This window comes from Pinus tabuliformis, chromosome 6 (genome assembly GCF_031772625.1).
Source record: "Pinus tabuliformis cultivar Carrire ecotype Pingquan chromosome 6, CPIR1, whole genome shotgun sequence".
Classification (NCBI taxonomy): domain Eukaryota; kingdom Viridiplantae; phylum Streptophyta; class Pinopsida; order Pinales; family Pinaceae; genus Pinus; species Pinus tabuliformis.
In genome coordinates, this window is record NC_142292.1 from 1,199,602,980 (window position 1) to 1,199,627,634 (window position 24,655).

Consider the following 24,655-nt stretch of genomic DNA (forward strand, 5'->3'; position numbering starts at 1 on the left):
TATTTTCGCTATTAGATTAAGTCATCCACTCATTATCATTTATTAGAAAACCAATCACTCATCCATCCCCTTTTTATTCATTATTCGGAAACTGGTCCCATTATATCCAGTTGGAGCCACCATCCCAAACAGAAAAGGAGCTGTATTAAGGTCCAGACCGGGTGGTTATCCCCCGATGTTGATGCTGCAATTTTCGGGGCATCAACAGGTCGTCATTCAGTAGAGACAAATTTTTTTATTTTGCAGGTGGTGCTTAGAGATGGAGCATGCAATTATAGTAGTTTCTCTATTCAACTGATTAATGCAAAGAAGATTGAGGGATTTTTTACAGTTGGGCTTCCTTAGAAATCACTGTGTACTTGTGGTTTGTCTTGTTGCATGTCTATGCATGTGTCTCTAAATTGCCATTTTCATTTTGCAGATTAGTATAGTACAATTTGTATGTCTTAATTTCAATTTGAATTCTTGAGAAGTTGCAATTTATATCAAATTTCTACATGGTATTAGATCCCTGAAATCACATTCGAGACCAGTGTTTCAAATTTGTACTTGAGGTATTTTGAATTGTAGATTCAATTTATGAGTTTTTCTTTAGATTTGGGAAAATGGCTTTCAATGGATTGAGATTGGAGTATACCTTGGAGTGTAATAGATCTATCCTGAAAATATATAATAAAGCAAATATAACAAAAAATAACAAGATCTGAAAATAGAAATTCTTCTTTTTATTAATATCAAAACCCTTCAGGTAGGGTAACACCATACAACTACTCCTTAAGGAAAGAGAACACTCCACAAGCCCTATGCTTGTCCATACAATATTCCTTGACATCTCTCCATGGGGAGTCTCTAGCCTCTATATAGGCCTCATACATACAATACCATGGGTCATTACCATGGTTCCCTCAATACCATCTATCTAATACAATGGGCTTATTACATTATTTCTAACTACTTGTGGTCCCTTACATGATATGGGTTAGCCACTTTATTTATTACTACGACCCATCCCATTATTACATTATTCCCTTGGGTACCTCCCTCTATACCCCACACTATCCCCCCTAGGTATAATACATTCCACCCCCCTTAAACATGTTTCATCCCTGAAACATAAGAAGAACAAAAATAATAAGATTTACTCAAATAGTCCACTGGTACCATGCACGTGCATCTAGCCATCCAAGAGAAAGGTGAACCCTCGATCTCGCTGGTGCCTCGTTCGCTTGAGATGGAAGTTGATCCTAGCGGCTCTTCTGTGTTGATGTGTAGCGACTAGATTGTCACCCCTCTCTATTTGTCATGCATGGGTTGTTGTCCTTGTGGCTAATTTGCTGCCATCATGTTGCTTGTTTTCTTTCGAGGTGATGTGGGTGGTGATATGTTGAAGTTTTAATCAACGGTGTATCTTTCTTTAATTCACCACCTAATGGAGCCTTATTGGTATCTGGTACATGTTGTGGCATTTGTTGTTATTTTTTATCTTCCAATATTACTTCAACAATGTATTCCTCATCTGATGTATCAATACCTGTAACATTTTCTGCTTTAGCCTCCTTGGACTCTACCTATTTTTCTGGTACTTGGTTTGATGTTTGTGTTTGGTTGTCGACCATCAAAGACTCATCGTTTGATGTATCAGTGTCATTAGAGTTTTGTGCTTCTACCTCCATAGTCTCTACTTGGGTCTTAATGGAAATATCCTGCAATGTAATTTTATTCCTTTTATGCCAGAGCTTCATGAATTTTTTTTTCTGCACATTAATATTGACAGTACCCACAGATTCCATCCAAGGATATCTGAAAACAACATCCATGGTATCCATATCTGAAGTATAAAAATCACAATGCAACAAATACTTATCCATAGAAAGCTTCAAATCTTTATAAACTTGAACATCCTCATTATCAACCTGTGTGTTTTCAATGTGTTTTGCTAGAACTTGCAATTTTTTTGCGAAATTAACATTGATAAAATTATGCTTGCAACTAGGATTTATAGACAAAATGATCTTCTCCTTCTGAATCAATCCATGAACCTCTAATAAGTAGATACCTATAGAAAACAACCCCTTACATGTCTCATTCCCCTGTTTTCTAGCATGAGACCATTTGTCCAAAAGGAGTTTTTCAAATTCTTCATTCGAAAGTTTGGACAACTGCTTGCTGTCAAGTGAGTTCCACCATATGGTAGCCTCATCTTGCAAACCAAGCCATAATAAAACTTTCCAATGTTTCCCATATGTGAACTTTTGATTCTGTATGAATTCTTCAATAGTAGGGCTATCATATTTTCCTGTAAAAAAAATCTTTCTAGACGGCATGAAAAAAATTCACGTACTTGGCGAAAATTTAAAGTGGCCACAATTCAGTCAATATTGCTCAGAGTCTTTATTATGACCTGTTTTCAGAAATGGAATGACCATTCTGCATCTTCTCATGTGATAGAAATCTCGATTTAGGCAATAGAATTTCAGATTTGCGCTGCAACTGTCCCACCGTCACGAAAGTTTTAGAAAAATTAGTTGATTTTAAATCAACGATATCTCCCTCATCCGGACTTCGATTTGATGAATATTGTTTTGAAATTGGGTATTTGTTCGCAAAGAACCCAAAACTGTAATTAGATTCTATAAATTTTGCAGCAGAACATACAGATCTGATCTGCAAACTCGCCGCCCCAAAAAATTTCTGCAACACAACTCATTTTTAAATCAACATATCTCCCTGATCCGGACTCTGATTCGATTGATTTTATTTCAAATTGGGTATTTTTTCACAAAATACCTAGATATGCAATTATATTCTACAAATTTTTCACTAGAACTTACAGATATGATCTGCAAACTCAACGCTCCAAAAAAATTCTACAACATAGCTATTTTTTAAATCAACGATATCTCCCTTATCCAGACTCCGATTTGGTTGATTTGTTTTTTCAAATTGGGTATTTTTTCGTAAGGAACATAGATCTACAATTAGATTCTACAAAATTTGTACCAGAATGTATAGATCTAATCTGAAAACTCGCCACCCCTAAAAAATTCCTGCAAAAATAAAAAAATTCTCCACTTTTCCCAAGAAAGTGCTCTGATACCACTTGTAATAGATATAGCCTAAAAATATATAATAAAGAAAATATAACTAGAAATAACAAGATCTGAAAATAGAAATACTTCTTTTTATTAATATCAAAACCCTTGAGGTAGGGTAACACCATATAACTACTCCTTAAGGAAGGAGAACACTCCACAAGCCCTATGCTTGTCCATACAATAATCCTTGACATCTCTCCATGTGGAGTCTCTAGCCTCTATATAGACCTCATACATGCAATACCATGGGTCATTACCATGGTTCCCTCAATACCATCTATCTAATACAATGGTCTTATTACATTATTGCGAACTACTTGTGGTCCATTGCATGATACGGGTTAACCACTTTATTTATTACTATGGACCATCCCATTATTACATTATTCCCTTGGGTACCTCCCTTTGTACCCCATACATGTAGTATACCTAGGGGGGATAATATGGGGTACAGAGGGAGGTACCCAAGGGAATAATGTAATAATGGAATGGGCCATAGTAATAAATAAAGTGGTTAACCCGTATCATGTAAGGGACCACAAGTAGTTAGCAATAATGTAATAAGCCCATTGTATTAGATAGATGGTATTGAGGAAACCATGGTAATGATCCATTGTATTGTATGTATGAGGCCTATATAGAGGCTAGAGACTCCCCATGGAGAGATGTCAGGGAATATTGTATGGACAAGCATAGGGCTTGTGGAGTGTTCTTTTTCCTTAAGGAGTGAATGTATGGTGTTGCCCTACCTTAAGGGTTTTGATATCAATAAATAAGCATTTCTATATTTAGATCTTTTTATTTCTTGGGTATATTTGTAGTCTAATATATTTGTAAGTTAGATATATAACATGGAGGGTAGCTCAAATTTAATAGCCTGTGTGATGCAGGCAATTTCCCTCTGCGGATAGAGGCAACCCCTCTAGCCCTAGAGTGGGTCTCGTCACAACAAAGACAATACCAAAGCAAATTGCCTTAGAAGGTTGATGTCATGAAGGCCTACCTTCATATCCTCGTTTGATGAAGCTCTCATCATGTTGCTCCAACTCTCGTTCTTCTAATCATTTCTATACCTGGAAATAACCATACCGAGAACAACAACAAACATAATAGAAACTGACAAAAGTGATCTACGTAAAGAGTCAAGGAACTTCAAGCTATCAATATTCAATTTGACATAAGATATAGGAAATAAACTAAAGTAGAACTTACATCCAAGCCTTGACATCGTAAGTCTCCTTGAAGGGTCCCGTCAGCATTTGATTTGTATTAATGTAAACTAAAGTAGAACTTACAACCAAGCCTTGACATCGTAAGTCTCCTTGAAGGGTCCCGTCAGCATGTTTCCGCAAGAATTCACTCATGAACTATCTCCCAAAAGGACAAATAACTCTCTCTCCTAGCCTAAAGGCTGATGCTAGAACACTCTTACAATCAAGCCAACTCCACTGAAAACTATCCGAAGCTAAGTTACATAATAGGCTACTTCCACACTCTAGCAAAACTCTCTACATCTACTACTGAATTCTTGAACTCTGAAGCTAGCTGATCTCAGCCATGGAGGAAGTATTTATAGGAGGAGGAGCTTACATAAGAGATGGGAGAAAGAGCTTATGCCTTTGGGAGGTTGCACTAAAGGTGGAACAACCATCCCAAAGGAGAGAGGTGAGCTCATCTGACCCATTAACCAACCCTAGGACCGCCCATCAATCTGTTTCGCTTCGAAGCTTCGACAATTTGTTTAAAAAACTTACCAAAAGTAGCTCGTTGTGAGTGTAAAATGGAGACAGGGTGACGACATCACCAGGGCTAGTTCAATCTTGGCAATCTTCATGGGTGGAACAACTGCTGACCCACGATGACCCAAAAACATAAGTAAAAAAGGGTCTGCTCCAGGAGTAGTGAACTGGGGTATTCTTCTTGAGATGACAAGGAAGACATTGACACATAATTTGCAACATGACACAAGGTAGATGTTAATAACACAGACTGATAGTGTCCGGGATCAAGGAAGTAGGGTCAGTGAAAAATTACTGTGTAACATATGCCCCCTAAAGCATGAAGGCCGAGAGAGTGGGAGGGGTGAAATGCTTTACGAATCCATAACTGAAACAAAACATCATCGTGGAGAACCTGGAAACACAAGTACAACTGATATCTCTAATACATGAGTACATAGTGAAAGGAAATATATTTGCATAAGGCATGGGCGCAGCCATCCAGAAGATAAACATAAATGGTCTGTGGTATGGACGTAGTCATCCAATCAGAATGAACATATAAAAGACTCAGGTATGGTCACAACCATCCAATCAAAAGAGTCATGTATACAATCATGAACCATTCCACGCAACCTGGACTTGTGTAATCTGAGCCTAGGGTCTTGAATCCCAACCCATTCAAGTATAAATTCGAATATGTGAATATATGTGTTGAAGTTGAGCATATTAAAAAATCGCTTGATTGTCGATCAACGATGTAAACTGTTAACAAGCACAAGAGAGACCACTAGTGATGTCAATGGTTCTCAAGGTACTAATAGTACAATCCACGAAGTGTGAAGAATGAGCTGAAGTCGAACACCCGTGAAATCACCCGATTGAAGGACAATAATGAAAGCCTATTGTTGAATGTGAAGAACTTGCCATTAAGGCATGCACGCTCCAAGGTACCAAAAAGGAGCCTTTAGATCAACTTCCTAGATAATGAGCTGAAGTCGAGAAGAAGCTATCAGTCGAAGGAGGGCCATAATGTTTCCCACATCATCGACATGAGACAAAGGAACAAGATGAATGTGGATGAGACAAATAATCTGAGGAAGGCATGTAAGGATACAAACTGTAGAAGGATTAAGATCTTGAACATATCAGCGACATGACTCTAGAGTTTGGCAGCGTTTTGGTACTAAGGGATCAAAGGTCATGATGATGCAACAAGGATTATATCGAATGAGGAAAAATGGATAACCCAAAACCTGGAAGGCCAATGATTAAGTGAGGATATCCCAACCAACATGATGCAGAAAGAGTGTTGATGTTTAAGAGTGACAAGCTGCCGTAATAATTAATACAACCAATGAAATACTTTCAGATTGCGCCCCCCCCCACCATTTTTGGAAAGTACCCCAATTATTTTTGAAACAAAAGCTTGAAGGGGATAACATATGCTTGTAATATAAGTTTGTCCTTTGTAGAAATCCAACCTAGTAAATTTTCACGAGCCCTAGGAAGGAGAAGCTCGGTCTCGTCATAATGACAAGTACAATGTCGTCAGGGTTTAACAAGTCCGACATAGGTAAAAATCAAAGTCTTTTTCATATTTAGAGAGTTTGAAAAAGACACGGAAAAGAAAACTCCAAAGGTCCCTTTTCGTAAATTTGTCCCTCGAATACAAAAAGGTAGAAAACAATACCCAAGGGAACCTATTGACCGTGATATATCAACGTATACCTTTTTTGTAAGTAATCTATCCCAGTTCGTAAAGGGGGTAAACTTATACTGGGTAGATGAAACTTCACAGCCTTTAACGAGTTCAAAGCAACAAGAACTCGACAACCTTTTCATGCTTCCAGAGTAAAAACAAACCTTATAGATGACTCCAAAAGTTATTTTTTCATGTTTTTACCGAGTCCGAAAAAGTATAAAATACAACTCATGAATCATCATCACCAGCGTATTTGGAACCTGTCACTGCATAAAAAAACAAGCATAATATTTGTTTTGGAGAAAAATGCACATAAATGACGCAAAAATAGACCTAAAACCCTAATTTGCGAAAAAGAGTTTATAAAAGGGCCAATTGGTAAAAAACAATTCACTTTTTACTTTTACCTTGGATTGAAGAAATTTCACCCTTGTGCACTTGCATTTTTGGCAATCGATTGGAGGAGTTTCAGGAGCTTATTCACAAATCCACTTGTTCTATGTAGGCACCAGAGCTTTCATCCTGCATTTTAGAGTTAATATATCTTGTTTTTGATGATTTTAGCCATAATTTAGGAAGATTTTTGAATGGAAATGTTTGCGGTGGTCGTCGTGGGTTCCCAACTCAAGACCACGAATAGTCGAAATTTCTAATGGTGGGAAAATAGGCTCATCGCAACTATGCACCCAATGGTCGCGAAGAGCCCAAATTTTCCGAACCCCGGATTCAGGCTCATCACACCTGTTTGAAAAATATGCATGACGAGTGCCGAGAACAAAAATCTTCCATATTTTAAGCAATTTCATGAGGTTTTAAACACAATTATGGCATTTACAATTAAATGTTTGTGTGTTTGCAGGGAGAAAATCATGGTGATCGAATGGAAAGAGCAAGAACATAACATGATGATGAGTTAGCCTTGGGGGATTCAAATTGTTTGGATGTGCTCAGGAATTGTGGGCTCCTAAAGTTCTTCATGGTGCCGTGCCGAAGAGCACAACTCGATCTACTCTAGTACCTCGTTGGAGCATGGGATCCAAATGAAGGGAGATTCAACATCTGGGGACATGAATTAAAAATTGATGCCATCGATATCTATTTCTTGATAGGGTTATCACGAAGGGTAGAAAGACCCCGAATGACAGGTACTCGGATCACAGGAGAGATGATGGACATGCTCATCAGAAGAATGTGTCCCGAGGCTCAGAAATCAGACAAAGGAGGCAAGCTGAAGATTGCAATAGTGGCTGACCTGTCACTACGAGTCCTCTTATCCACCATCACGAGGGCAGTTAGATCACAGGCTCCACATGAGGCCACCAAGACCTAACTCCACCTAGCAGCTGACTTCTTAAACCCCATCGTATTCAAGTGGGTAGAGGCGGTATCAGACAACCTCTAAAGGAAATTAACAAAATGTTGATGACGTGATACCAAACAGTTTGGGTATGGTTCAGTCCTCATACCGTTCATCCTAGAATGGCTTCCCATATTTCAGAGGCAGGAAGTGGTTGTGGCTAGGCCACCACCATGGGAGCCACGAATCACTCGCTGGGCTATGCTAATGCCTTGAGGAGGCAGCGGTCAACACATGTCATGGAGTTCAGAGTTCTTCAAGTGGCTATATCACCAACTTGTTATTGTAGAGGATTGGTCATATGCCGAGACTAACTTTAGAGGTGATCCAGACCTAATAATCCCTCCTGGGGAACATTGGGATGATAGAGGTAACAAAATTATTTTTTAATTTTTAACGAGTGTTGTAATTTCTTGTTTTTTATTATATATATGTCTTGATCATTACGTTTCAATCTTGCAGATGTTGGACCTGAAATACCTACAGGTTTGTCTCCCATTGCTTGGAGAGTCGAGAGGGAGTTCGAGATGCCCCCTCCTGGCAGAGATGTGGAGGATGAGATTGCCCGTGACCTAGAGGGATTGACAGAGGGGATTTTGGATTACGTGGGATTGAAGGATGTCCCTTAACAATAACAATGTCACATAGTAGGGGTGTCAAGCAGGATCCATCGACTGCTTAGACGTGTTGTCTGAGCAGTGGTATGCTACAGAGATCATCACGTAGATTAGACTCCTAGGTTTACTTTCTGTAATTTTGAGAGACATGTTGTCTCATGGTGTAACCTGAACACATATTTTTTGGGAACTATGATGTGCGACACATGATATATATACATACCTATGTTTTGCTGTATCAACTTATTTTGTCTCAATGTTTACTTTTACAAATTCCACAAATGTCTATCTAACAGATGACTTGCCAATGCGTCTGTTAATTCATTTAGTCTTCTAGGGATATGTTGATATGTAATGTAATCAAAATTCCTTTCCAGTAAATGAACACGTAAATACAACCTTAAAATCTTAGGGTTTCTGATGGAATAATGCCCGTTGAGCTGAAGAACAACAAGTTGTGAATCTAGATTTATGATCAAGGCACGAATATTGAGGGAAAAATCCTCAATCAATATCTCAATAACTGCACTATATTTAGCAACATTGTTCGTAGTACATCCTAGACAAACACCTTGAAGATCTACCAACTTACTGTGAGGATCATAGATAACCCATGTCGCAGAGGAAAGATTCCGAGTACTGCGACAGGCACCATCAGCGAAACCGACATAAGGTGCGACAGACATCTGCATAAGAAACAAAAGGACACAATAAGTGAAAAACGCTAACACACCAAGTGAAAGCATATGATCGGCCAAAGAGATGGTGGCGATGGAATGAAACAACCAAGGCTCATCTAGCAGAAATCAGCTGATTAAAATGGAAATCACGAGATGTAAATCGAGTGTGGGTTCATTTTTACACAAGCTTGAACCATGGAGAACTCTGCTTGGATTCAGTTTCATGTTTAGTCAAGCTTGAAACGAAAAACTATGCTTGCTATAAGTTCGCATGCCCCCGGCATAATGAATCAAATCGAGGTACATGCCCCCCAAGCTTTATTTCATTCAACTAGGTGAATGGAATGAAGGTTCACTTGTGAGATATTGGGAAGACTCGACTAGGATTTTACGAGATCTTTAATCAAAGACTTGATTTGGAAAAGCGAGTTGTTTCATTTTTTAATGAGGTTGACATAGTAAAATAACTATCCTCATGACCCTTGTTTCATTTTTTAACGAGCTTAACACAAGACAAGGAACTATGCTCAGACACTTTGTTTCATTTTTTAACGAGGTTGACACATGACCAAGAAATATCCTCGAACATCTTGATTCATTTTTTAACAAGGTTGACACAAGACAAGGAACCATCCTCATGACCCTTTGGTTCATTTTTTAACGAGATTGACACAGGAACAAACTATTCTCGGACAACTGTTCATGGACCATAAGAGAACATGGCTCCCAAGAGGTCTTCACTAGATGGAAGGACCACACTCCGAGAGGAATACATGTTTTTGAAGATTCTTCGGCGAAAATCACATAGAGATACTTTTGCTGACGCGTTTCGAACCAACCAGTGTGGTTCATCGTCAGGACAAGTTGAATGAGCAGATCTCACTTTTCACCTTAAATAGACAGGGCAAAATATCCCATGACCCAATTTTCCAGACAAGGTAACGGCTAAAATGACAACAGCTAGATTTGACCGGGAAACAGCTAGTTTGACTTTGATAAGGGGTAAAAACTTTATTTATTTATTATTATTTTTTTTTTTCAAATAAGTTAATATGGTTATAGTGGACCATTATAAATATATATTAGAATTAATATATTATCATAAATTAAATTATTTCAAAAATATTAAAAATAGAGTGATCTATAAATAGCTAATTAAATTTTAATATAAGTTAAAGGAACTAAAATAAAGTTAATTTTATATTCATAGTCAAAGAATTTTTAGAATTACAAGTGTTAGAAAATTACTAGAAATAAATTAATAATCTATTTAAATAGTATATTCACTTTAAATAATTATAAAATAGATTAATTTAAATTAATTTCATAAATTAATTATAAAATAAATTACGTTTAAATTAATCATCAAAGAGTTTTTAAAATGTTAGAAAAATATTTTAATAACTTTTTATAAATTAAAATACAATTAATTTTATGTTCATAGTCAAAGATATATATATATATATATATATATATATATATATATATATATTTTAAATATTACAATATTAGAAATTAATTAATAGTCAATTCAAATAGTATATTAATTAATTATAAAATAGATTAATTTTAATTTAATTTTAAATTATAAAATAAATTAAGTTTAAATTAATCGTCAAAGAGTTTTTAAATGAGTAAAATACTAGAGAATTCAAGTGTTAGAAAAAATATTACCATATTAAAAATTAATTAAAATCTTATTGAAGGGAGGGGGAGAAAAGGAAGAGAACTACTAGGAGGAGAGGGCTGGGACCCCCTATCACGCCCCCAATTCTTTTTTCATTAAATTGGCTGGGTGCGGCACCGCCTAAGTAATTAACATTCACCATTATTATCTTACTTTACGAACTACGCCTTAACATTCATATTTAAATATGAATAACATATTAATGTGCGGAATCCATTAATATCAAACATCAGCAAATAGAATGGCAAGAGAACAACATCACATGTAAAATCAATATTTTATTATATGAGAGAATTTTTACAATGACCGGGAGTATAACTCAACCGGTGTTACACCAGAGTCGGGCACCCACTCGTGCAAGAGTGCACGGTGGTCTCACCACAACTCTACCAAATACATAACACAAGTCTCCTTTGCCAAGTCGGGCGGGCGTGCCCGTGCATGACCCACCGCCCAACTCACAACCCAAAACTTGTCTCAATACTTCAGGGGTTCGGAACCTTAGAACGCCCTCCACCCGCGCCTTACAACCGTGTCAAATTCGTGCAAGACTTGGTAGACTTTGCCCGACAGGTGGGTGCATAGTGTTGTGCCTCGCTGCGGCTCCTCTTTCCTTACTTCGCACTTTTGCTCGTTGGTTGATCGAACTTGTGATGCTCAAATGGCATCCTCCACCCATATGCATATACGCCTTCTAACATGGAGGTCGTGCCTTCCGCTGACCCTCCATTCTGTCCAACCGCGCGCACTCTATGTAATAATTCGTGTCATCCTTGTGTGGTCGGCCCCCCCATGGTGTGGGACCGCCCACCAACCTTGCCCACTTTACATTTGCTCCTTTGGTCGGCTAATGTGACGAGCTCCTCAACTCGCCATATAAACATACAAGGCTCCAACTCATCTGCATAAGTTGCCACGCCCTTGGTTGCCTTACGTTTTTAGCACTTAGTCATTTCACATGGTGGGTGGAGAGCGCGCCTGGTTGTCTGCCAACCGCAGGGCGTTACATCGTCCCCCACTCGAAATCATTGTCACCCTCGACAATCTCGACTGCCTCAATATCTTTCGTTCATACTTCACAATCTTCTCCTTCCATCTCCAAAGTGAGTCCTCTGATTCCCAGCTTTCTTCCTCCGATGCATTCTTCCATCTAACAAGATACTCCCATTTCATGTGGCAACCAATCCCTGTAGTTCTGTAGCTCAAAATCTTATCCAACTCCAGTCCTGGCTTGTCCACAATTCCGGCTGGTCCTCTCGGCGGTTAAACTCTCTCTGGGTGATCAGTATCAAGTCTGCATCTCTTCAATTGACTCATGTGAAAAACTGGATGCTTCATGTGAAAAACTGGATGCTTCATGTGCATATGGTGTGGAAGCTCCAGCTTGTAAGCAACTTCCCCCACTCTTTTCTTCACTCGGAATGGTCCCTCATACTTCCATGTCAGTTTTCTTGCAGTCCCCTTTGCTGGCTGAAACTTCTCCTTGGTAATCCTGAGAAACACCATATCTCCCACACTGAAGTGCGCATCCTGTCTTCCTTGATTAGCCCATTTCTTCATTCTCCTTACAGCTTCGTGCAAGTGCAATTGTGCCAACTCCAAGGTCTCATCCCAAGCCTTCATGAACTTCTTCGCATTAGGGCTCCTCAAGAAACCTCCTGTCACTACGATATGCGGTGTGATTGGCATTTTTCCATTCACCAACTCAAATGTATTGTACCCCGTCACAAAACTCTTTTGAATATAGTAGCTGAACTGAGCAATATCCAAGAGTTCAGGCCAATTCTTCTGATCAACCATCACATAATGTCGCAAGTAGTCCTCCAGCGATGCGTTGATCCTCTCGGTCTGCCCATCTGTCTGCGGATGGTAACTCGAACTCATCAACAACTCTGTCCCGACTAACTTGAACAACGTGGTCCAAAATCTGCCTGTAAAATGCGGATCTCTATCCGACACGATGCTTAGTGGCATCCTCCAATACTTCACTATGTTCTTGAAGAACAACTCCACAGTCCGCTCGGCTCCACATGGTATCTTTGTTGGAACAAAGACAACATACTTGGAAAAATGATCTACCATGACCATAATCCCATTATACTCCTGAACTTGGGCAACTGAGTGATGAAGTCCATTGAGACACTCATCCATGGTCTCTCAAGAATCGGTAAAGGCTGCAACAGACCTCCTTGCCCCTGAGTATTTGATTTGTCCTGCTGAAAAAGGATGCACGTATGTACATACTCCTCTACATCCTCCCGCATCTTCTCCCAAAAGAATCCTCTCTCCAACAATGCCAAACAATGACACATCTCTGGGTGGCCAGCCCATGGCGAGTGATGGCACTCCTTCAAAAGGTGCCTCCTGAGCCCAGATGACTTTGGAACATAGAACCGATTTCCAAAGAACAAGAATCCATCTCAGAGAAAGAACTTTCGTGTCTTCCCCTCCTTCACCTACTTCACTATAATCTGCACCTGAGTATCGGTCTAAACACTTTCCTTGATCTTATTCTACATCTCTTCTGACATCTGAACTCGACTCCTACTCCTAGCTGCCCGGTCTTCTCCCTCCAATGCTGTAAGTTGTCCCTTCCTGCTAAGGGCATCTGCTACTGCATTGTGTCTTCTCGGTCTATACTCGATAGTCATGTCGAACTCTGCCAAGAAGTCCTGCCAATGAGCTTGCTTCGCAGAAAACTTCAACTGTGATGCAAAATAACTTGCTGCAACATTGTCTGTCTTGACAACAAATGGCTTCCCAATCAGGTAATGCCTCCACACATGAAGACAGTGAATGATTGCGGTAATCTCGTTCTCATGGACCGGATACCTCTGTTCTCTATCCTACAACTTCCGACTCTCGTATGCCACTGAATGCCCATCCTGCATAAGAACCCCTCCTATGGCAAAATTTGAAGCATCTGTGTGTACCTCAAATGGTCGCTCGAAGTCCGGCAACTTCAGTATCGGTGTTGTAACCATCCTCTTCTTCAAATCATTAAATGCCACCTAACATTTATTCGTCCACTTCCATCTCTTGTCTTTTTTCAATAGGTCTGTCAGTGATGATGTTACCTTGGAGTACCCCTCTACAAACTTCCATTGGTAGTTGGTCGTGCCCAAAAACACCCTCATCTCATGGACATTCTTCGGTTCAACCCAGTCCTCGATTGCCTTCACTCTGCTCGGCTCCATCCATATGTACCCTTGACCAACTATATGCCCAAGGAATGGAATCTCGGTCTGAGTGAACACACACTTAGACTTCTTCAAGAACAACTGATTTGCCCTGAGTGCCTCGAACACCATCGCCAAGTGCTTCTTATGATCCTCCATGTTGTCACTGTACACCACTATATCGTCCAAGTACACTACTACGAACGAATCCAATTATGGTTGTAGGACATCATTCGTCAAAGTGCAAAACGTAGTAGGAGCATTGCACAACTCGAATGGCATAACAAGGAATTCAAAACTACCATACCTCGTTACTATCGTGGTTTTCTTCTCATCTCCTTTAGCTATCCGCACTTGATAATATCCATGCCTCAAGTCTAGCTTGGAAAACACTCGGAGCAATCAGCAGCCAATGGCAAAGGATACTTGTTCCTTACCGTCTGCTTGTTCAATGCATGGTAATCATAGCACATCCATAGCTCATTCGAATCATTCTTCCGCTGGAACAATACCGGAGCTCCATAAGGGGACCTTGAAGGTCTGATGAAACCTACATTAGCTAACTCCTTTAGCTGTCGTTTCAATTCCTCCAACTCAGGTCCTAACAACCGATAAGGTGCTTTAGCTGGGGGTTGCTTTCCTGGCTCAAGCTCAATGCTATGGTCCATTGCAGGCCTTGGTGGAAGCTTCTTTGGTAGCTCATCAGGCATCAAACCCGCATATTTGGCCAGTACCTTAGAAATCTCGGCTAGAATAGTAATCCCCACTCCATCACCTTCAACATCCTTGAACATCACCGCATATGTCTCCATATTTGACTCCTTCATAGCCTTCTCCAAACTCATTGCTGAAACATGCTGCACCTTGACTTCCCTCCTTTGCCTATGAGTGGGAAAAGTCCATGTTTGTGACTGTCCAACTAGCACCACCTCATCATAGAAGGGGAAAACAATTTCCTTGTTTCCCTTCATGAAATCTTGCCCCAATATCATATCGAAGCAATTCATCTCCATCACCGTAAAGTCCAACTGACCCTTCCAGTCTTTTATATGCATAGGCACTTCGTGTGCCAAACCTGCCACTTTAGCTCTAGAGTTCACCGCCTTGACTTCCACATTCGATGGGAAGATCATCAGTCCAACCTATTTTACCAACCGTGTCATCATGAAGTTATGAGTGGCCCCTATGTCCACCAGAGCTTGAATGGTCTTGCCATGAACCATCAAGTCCACGAAACACATACTAGTAATCCACAATTTCTCCATAACTTTTCCCTACATACATGTCCGTTCTCTGCGTTCATCAAGCAACGGATTCACTCCTTGTGAACCTGCTCTGATACCACTGTCAAGGTGTGTATCATCTCTTTGTCAAGCTTCTTCAACCCTAAATCAGCTCTGATACCACCTGTCAAGGTGTGTATCAGCTCTCGAAGAATCTTCAAAAATTTGATATGGATCACAGAAGCCTAAATTGAATAGGAATACATGTCATTTGGTACCAAAGACAGATCAATTTCCAATGCCCCCAGTACATAATGTATTATACCGTCTGTGTGATCATCAGCAGATGTGGAGACGGAACAGGTAGCCACATAATTGACCTGTGGCAGGGAAGGTACTACTTGTAAACAAGAGTTGATAGGGGATGATGGTTGCAAAGGAGGCGCCTAGTGACCAATGAATGATAGTTGATCAATAATCACAATTCTTCCTTCGTGTGAAAAACAAACCACACGGAAAAACAAAGAAACAAGAGCTCCCATGACACAAAAATAGTCGCGTCCAAGGAGGAGATTGAAATCTAACAGACCTTGGACTACCATCACGTATATATAGATAGTCTTTCCTCCCAAAGTAATAGGGAACTGCGGAAGGATCCCTAAGGGTTGACTGGTTCCTCCGTTGAAAGCCAACAGATTCTGGGTGACAGGCACAAGCTGTGGGGAGCCCAAAGCTTGCTAAGTAGTAGAAGACATGATGCTAATAAATGCACCTTCATCTAATATAGTGCCAGTTAATACCATATTATAGGCTTGTACAGAGATCTGAAAAGGCACATAAGATGGGAGGCGATAAGTAGTCAAGTGACTCCAATCGAAAGAAATGACAAAACTACTTGGTGGGGGAATTGTATGATTGCCCCCATGCTCTACAGGAATAGAATAAGGACTCTCCTGAACAACTGGGATGGGAGGGTCACTCTTTGATTCATGAGAATCTGAGGAGACAAGAAGAAAATGAGCAGTGTGATCACCACTCTCTTCCGAAATAAAGTGAGAAATTGGTGGAGAAGCCAGGTCGACACTCTTTTCGACCAATGGTTGGTCGGGAACAGACACAAGAGAGTCAGGCTCAGGAAGAGCAGGATGGGAAAGATATGAATCCAATTCAATATCTTTACCAATCGGGGGAGAGTTAGAAGAAAGCCTCTGATAACCAACAGGGAGTTGGGGTTGAGAGGCTGTAAGGTCTTCCAAAACTTTGGAAGCTTTATCCATAATTGGACAAAGGTGAAGAAGATGCTCTCCTTCACATAACCTATAGGGAAATCTAATCTTCCCTTTCTTCTTACCATCGCTAGCCAGGAGTGTAGCATCGACATGATCTCCAGAGGTTAATGGGGATGGTCGATCCAGATTTTGAGACCATATCTCCAAGACTCTAGGAATGCCAGGATAGTCTCAGAGGAGATGGTCACCCTTACATAGTAATTTGTCACCGACCCCGTATTCCCTGATCCCACACACTGTCGATATGTGTTATTAACATCATCCTTGTGTCATGTTGCAAATTATGTGTCAATGTCTTCCTTGTCATCTCAAGAAGAATACCTCAGTTCACTACTCTTGGAGTAGAACCTTTTTCACCTATGTTTTTTGGTCATCGTGGGTCAGAAGTTGTTCCACCCATGAAGATGGCCAAGATTTAACTAGCCCTGGCAGCGTTGTCACTCTATCTCTATGTTACACTCATGATGAGCTACTTTTGGCCAGTTTTTTAAACAAACTGTCGAAGCTTCAAAGTGTAAAAAATTCATGGGCAGTCATAGGATTGGTTGTTGGGTTAGATGAGCTCGCCTCTCTCCTTTGGGATGGTTGTTCCACCTTTAGTGAGACCTCCCAAAGGGATAAGCTCTTTCTCCTATCTCTTATGGAAGCTGCTCCTCCTATAAATACTTCCTCCATGGCTGAGATCAACTAGCTTTAGAGTTCAAGAGTTCAATAGTAAAAGTAGAGAGTTTTGCTAGAGTGTGGGAGTAGCCCCTTATATAACTTAGCTTGGGATAGTTTTGAGTGGAGTTGGCTTGATTGTAAAAGTGTTCTAGCATCAACATTTTGGGTAGGAGAGAGAGTTATTTATCCTTTTGGGAGATAGTTCATGAGTGAATGCTTGCGGAAACATGCTGACAGGACCCTTCAAGGAGACTTACGACATCAAGGCTTGGTTGTAAGTTTTTGTTTAGTTTACATTAATACAAATCAACAGTTTGTTTCCTATATCTTGTTTCATTCCATCTAATCCTTGCTACATCATCATGATCTTTGATCCCTTGGTACCAAAATGCTGCCAAACTTCTAAGTTGTGTCGCCGTTATGTTCAAGAGCTTAATCCTTCTGCAGTTTGTATCGTTACACACCTTCCTCAGATTTCGTATTTTGTCCACATTCATCTTATTCCTTTTTCTTGCATTGATGATGTGGGAAACATTATGGCCCTCCTTCCACCTATTGCTTACTGTCGACTTCAGCTCATTTCCGAGAAGTTGATCTAGAGACTCCTTTCTGGTACCTTGGAGCTTGCATGCCTTAATTGAAATTTCTTCACATTCGATGATAGGCTTTCATTACTGGCCTTCGATCGAGTGATTTCATGGGTGTTTGATTTCAACTCATTCTTCACTCTTCGTGGATTGTACTAGAAGTACCTTGAGAACCATTGACATCACTGATGGTCTCTCTCATGCTTGTTAACGGTTTACAACATTGACCGGTAATCAAGTGATTTTCTAATGTGCTCGACTTCAGCATATCTATTTGCATATTCAAATTTGTACCTTGAACGGGTTGGGATTCAAGACCCTGGGATCAGATTACACAATTCCAGGTTGTGTGGATTGGTTCATGATTGTATACATGACTCTTTTGATTGGATGGATGCGACCATACCTAATTCTTTTATATGTTTCTTCTAATTGGATGGCTGCATCCATACCACATATTGTTTATGTTTATCTTTTGGATGGTTGCGTCCATGCCTTATGCACATGTATTTCCTTTCACTATGTATTCATGTATTAGAGATATCAGTTGTACTTGCATTTGCAGGTTCTCTGTGATGGTGTTCTGTTTTAGTTATGGATTCGTAAAGCATTTCACCCCTCCCAATCTCTCAACCTTAATGCTTTAGGGGGCACCTGTTACACAATAATTTTTCACTGACCTCACATTCCCTGATCCCAGACATTGTCGATCCGTGTTATTGACATCTGCCTTGTGTCATGTTGCAAATTATGTGTCAAGGTCTTCCTTATCATCTCCGGAAGAATACCTCAGTTCACTACTCCTGGAGCAGACCCTTTTTTACCTATGATTTTAGGTCATCGCGGGTTAGCCGTTGTTCCAACCGTGAAGATGGCCAAGATTGAACTAGCCCTGATGATGTCGTTGCTTTGTCTCTGTTTTACACTCCCGACGAGCTACTTTTGGCGAGGTTTTTAAACAAACTGTCGAAGCTTCGAAGTGTAACAACTTCATGGGCAGTCCTAGGGTTGGTTGCTGGGTCATATGAGCTCGCCTCTCTCCTTTGGGATGGTTGTTCCACCTTTAGTGCAGCCTCCCAAAGGGATAAGCTCTTTCTCCCATCTCTTATGGAAGCTACTCCTCCTATAAATACTTCCTCCATGGCTGAGATCAGTTAGCTTAAGAGGTCAAGAGTTCAATAGTAAAGGTAGAGAGTTTTTCTAGAGTGTGGGAGTTGTGATAAAGGAAAGTATTCCCTCTGTAGACAGAGGAAACCCCTTTAGCCCTAGAGTGGGTCTAGTCATAGCAAAGACAAAACAACAATTGATTCCCTTAAATAGTCATTGATGGAGGCCTAGCTCAAACCGGTGGTTGATGAGTTCTGTTGCGCTGCTCCAACTTCTGTTTCTTTCTTCTCAATGAGCAATCAACCTGAAACACCACAAGAAAATGACAGAGCACGTAACCGAGAAAAATAATGATGTATTTACTTATAAAGTCAAGAAATCATAAGCTATCAAGTAAATTGTACACAAGATATAGGAACTCATCATTGATTGTATTAAAATGAATCAAGAGCAAAGCTTACAACCAAGTCTTGACATCTCAAGCCTTCTCGGAGGGTCCAACCAGCATGTTTCTTCAAGCATTCACTCTCAAGAATGGGCCTCCCAAATAGAAAACATCTCTCTCACTCACAAGCTTCAATACAAGGTTAAGACACTCCACAACCTCTTACCAAACTATTAGTAATCCCACACTTGTCACACTCACACCAAAGCTATCTACTAAACTCAAAAGAACCAGTAGCACTGCCCAACTAAAGAACTAGCAGATCATAGCAATGGTGAGTGATTTTATAGGAGAAGGAGTCTCCATGAAATGAGGGAGAGGGAGCTTATACTTAAGGGAGGTTGCACAAGAGATGGAACCACCATCCCAGTGTTACAAAGTAATTTGTCATTGTCCTCATTTTAGTCCCTCTGCTGTGTCATGTATCAAATATACATGTTCATATCTTCCCACTCATGTAAGAAGATTAAGAAATTGCTCTCTATTGTTGCAAGTTGACCCTTATTCCCTAAGTTTATGCCTCATCACGAGTAAGCCATCAGTATACGCGATGACCCCTTATCATAAACAGTCTCATCACGACATCGTCGCAGGTGTACACCTGTTTCCCCTGACGGTCGAATTTTATGGCCCAACACGAGGCTCCCATCTATTTATCGTGATGATTGGTCTGCATGCATTGCCTCCTTGCAATGCCATTGCTGAGACTTAGTTCGCGACTAGTGATGATCTAGATTAGGCGCATTTGTTCAAACAGTCAGCCTTCTGGATGTCTCTACAACTAGTTGTTGGGTCAGTTTGGGTTGCCTGTCCTCCTCTGGGATAGTGGTTCCGTCTTTTGTGCAACCTCCCTTGAGGATAAGCTCCCTCTCCCTCATTTCATGGAGACTCCTTCTCCTATAAAATCACTCACCATTGCCTTAATCTGCTAGTTCTTTAGTTGGGGCAGTGCTACTGGTTCTTTTGAGTTTAGTAGATAGTTTTGGTGTGAGTGTGACAAGTGTGGGATTGTTAATAGTTTGGTAAGAGGTTGTGGAGTGCCTTAACCTTGTATTAAAGCTTGTGGGTGAGAGAGAGATATTATTGGTTGGAGAGACCCATTCTTGAGAGCGAATGCTTGAAGAAACATACTCGTTGGACCCTCCGAGAAGGCTTGCGATGTCAAGAATTGGTTGTAAGCTTTGCTATTGATTCATTTAAAGGAAATCAATGATGATTTCCTATATCTTATGTACAATTTACTTGATAGCTTATGATTTCTTGATTTTATAAGTAAATAGATCATTGTTGTTCTCGGTTACATGCTCTATTGTTTTCTTGTGGTGTTTCATTTTGATTGCTCATCAAGGAGAAAGAAATGGAAGTTGGAGCAGCGTAATGGAACTTCATCAACCACTGGTTTTAGGTAGGCCTCCAACAATGATTGTTTAAGGGAATCAATTGTTGTTTTGTCTTTGCTGTGACTAGACCCACACTAGGGCTAGAGGGGTTGCCTTTGTCCGCAGAGAGAACACTTTCCTTTATCACAAGTTGGTGACTCCGCTGGGGAGTCCTTTGTATGTTTCCTTCTTTTTTGTCTTTTGATTTAGTGTCTCTTGAATTTTGGGGTGGCACCTTCAATTATTAGATTACCTGGGTCAATCTGGGAGTCCTTCTGACTGTTTGTAAGATTAATATGGTGTCATTTAGGTGGTTTTACTTTGTCTTTTGATTAAGTAAGATCGTTGCTGAAGATAGCCAAATAGTCATGATGACGTCGCTGATGTTATAGATTTGTACCTGTGACTATTTGGCTTCCGTCTCGGGTTGCTAGTTTAATTCCCACGACGACTCCTAAAATCAGACCATCTCTGAAAATAGGTGTACTTTAGCGACTAGTATCTAGTTATCAGTGTAACACCTGCGACGATGTCTCTAGTTGTTAGTGTAACACCTACGATGATGTCTCTAGTTTTCAGTGTAACACCTGCGATGATTCCTATAAATTTGTTTTTATAACTTTATCTCCTGAATCCAACAGTCTTGTTTATCCCTTGCTGTTTCTTGTCTCTCATTATCTTGTTTTGATTGCTTTTGTTTAAGGTACTATCTCTTTGATTTCATTGAGTGAGTCTTGTGTTTTTAAACCGTGTGACCTAGATCTTTAGAGGTTTCGTCGAGAAACCGTTTTCTTGGGTTACTTGTCTGTCCAAGGTTCATCCACAACAGTCTTATTGATTTGCTTGAGGCTTTTTCGTTGCTTGTTTTCTTTCTGGTTGATTTTTAGTGTCGATTATCGAACCAATTTTTTGTGTTGATTCGATTTCTTCACTACCAAGCATAGATCACAATTGTTTGGATTGATCAATTCACACTTTCTTGTTTGTCTCTTCAAATTCAAAACAAAAAAAATTAAGGGATTGCATTCTTTTAGTATACGAAAGTGAAAGTACATGTGCATTTCAAATTTTCATTTTTGAGAAATTGGAAAGTGAACTTTAAATATTTTATTAGTAGTATCGATGCACTATAGGATTGGTGTGTTGATGCATTGAGTTCTTAGTACTTGTATTAGCTTGTCTTGGTTTTGTGTTTGCTTGGGAATGAGCTTTCTACCCTCCTTTAAGTAGGTGTTCATCGAAACGATTGATGCTTTACTCATTGTAGCTGCATCCTAGGAATTGTTGAGATACATTCGGTAGGGCCTGAAAACTGAAACTTAATTCAAGATCAACTCTAAAATCAATTGAATGAACCTAACAATGCATTGGAACTTAATGCACATTATTTAGAGGTCTAGGCTAGAGACGTGCTCCGACATCATTAAACCTAGTCACTATTGTTTTCACTTAAGGTTGGGTGATTCCTCCTTCTGTGACTCAATAGCTGCTAGTACGGACTTGTGCTCCCTGTATCGTCGAGTATATATTGGGAGACCCCACTAGGTTATCATCCTACATCCATAGGAAGCCGTGTCTACCACCATACGAACTGTAACGCATCGAACACAGCGTTCGGGAAGACTGATTGTCGTACGGAAAGTCCTTGGTCATTTCTCTTTCATTTGATCACCAAGGTGTATATGCAGTTTTACGATTTTTCTGGTAAACCTTTTGCCTAGCTCTCCAGAGTAGTCACTTTCATTCCTTTTTGACTCCTTAAAAGAAAAGGATCATCTAAGCACTTGTCCTTTCAAGCTCATTAAACCTCGAAAGAGATAGAGTCACCTTTTCGTCCTTTTCTTGACTCTTGAAACATGAAAAGGTCAATTTTTGTTCCTGTGTCATAAAATTTACTGCCCACAAAATATTCCTAGTAACAGTTCAAGTTCTTGATTACGATGTAGGTGTTTTTCTGGCTTGTTCCCGATGGAAACCTTCCTCGAGTCTACTGGCCAAGGTCTTCCCCCAGATGGGAATTTGGGTCTGTTTCCTTCTTTTGGAAATGTTGGTGCTCCGTATATGGCAACATTTTCTTTGCCTGGGTTAACCATCGGTTTGCCCGTTTGGTCATTTTCAACCTCGGTGGTCCTGAGCATCATGAATCCTGTTCCACCGTCTCCTTCGTTTGAATCATGACACAATGATTCCAAGGTTGAGCCTATGCCTTCTTCCCTTGTTTCTTCCTCCTCCTCTCCTCCTTCACCTGGTGAAAGTTCTACATCCAGTAACCAGGAGGATAAGAAGAAGAAAAAGAAGTTGGATAAGCATTTGGCCACCCATCCAGTTCATGTCCCAAGTACGTGACCAGTCATTACACCTTCTGCTCCTCTGTAGAAGGTTAAGTTTCCTTGTAAATTGTGCAAGGATGACCATCTTCTTCGTGATTGTCCTACTATTCCGAGGATATTAGAAGTTTGGTCTCATGCTCCAGCTTGTCCCTCATCATCCTCTAAAGCTCATGATGATGCTACTGTATCGAATGGCAATGGTAAGAATAAACAGAAGATTCGATTCCCCTATAGACTGTGTAAAGGCAACCATCCCCTTCACCTTTGTTTGCTCATGGATAAAGGTTCCGCCATTTTGGAAAGTCTTACAGATTCTTCACCCCAAATTCTCATTGGTTATCAGAGGCTCTCTTCAGACCGTCTCCCCGTTGACAAAGAGATTGATATGGATTCTTCTCTTTTCCGTCCTCCTCTTCCCAAGCCTAGCTGTTCTAAGCCTGTTCTTGACCAACCATTGGTCAGAGAAAGTTTTGACTTGGGTTAACCACCTGTTGATCACTCTGTTCCAGAAGAGCGTCATGATCACAGTGCTCATGTTATTCTCATCTCATCAGATTCTCCTGAGTCCGAGAATGACTCTCCTATCCCCGCTGATCAACAGAGTCCTTCTTCGGTTCTTGTAGAGGATTCCCCCACCAAGTAGTTCGGTCGTTTCCTTTGACTGGAGCCATTTGACCGCATCCCACCTGCTATCCTATATGCCTTTCCAAATTATATTACATGCCTATGATAAGGCAGCACCTGACACTGTCTTGGATGAGGGTGCGTCGATTAGCCTCATGCCATTCACTACTTGGAAAGCTTTGGGCTACCCACAGCTTGTGTCAGTCACTCAGAATATTTTGGCATTCGACGGAGGAACCAGTCAACCTTTAGGGATCCTTTCAAAGTTTCCTATTACTTTGGGAGGCAAAGCCGTCTCTATAGATGTGATGGTTGTCCAAGGCGCTTTAGATTTTAGTCTCCTCCTTGGCCGTGATTATATTTATGCCATGGGGGCTCTTGTTTCTTCACTTTTCCATGTGGTTTGTTTTCTGCACAACGGAAGAATGGTGACTATCAATCAATTGTCATTCTTTAGTCACCTGGTGCCTCCTATATCACCATCATCCCCCATTGGTTCTTATCCACAAGCAGTACCTTCCTTGCCATAGGTAATTATGTGGCTACCTATTCCGCCTCCGCATCTGTTGATGATCATGCAGATGATCTCGCACATCATGTAACGGGGGCATTGGAACCCTATTTGTCATTCGTGTCTAATGACATGTGTCCCTCCCAGAGTGTGGTTCTTCCATCGAGTGAAGATCGCTTGGGTGTCATATTTTCATCTGGCCCATGAACAGGAAACAAGGTGTTTGAGGAGAGTTCTTTTCTTGTGTCGACCTCGTTAAAAAATGAAACAAGGAGTCCTGAGGAGAGTTTTTTTCTTGTGTCGACCTTGTTAAAAAATGAAACAAGGAGTCCCAAGGATAGTTATGATCTTGTGTCGACCTCATTAAAAAATGAAGCAAGGGTAAGGAGAGTTCTTTTCTTGTGTCGACCTCATTAAAAAATGAAACAAGGAGTTTTGAGAAAAGTTCTTGATCTTGTG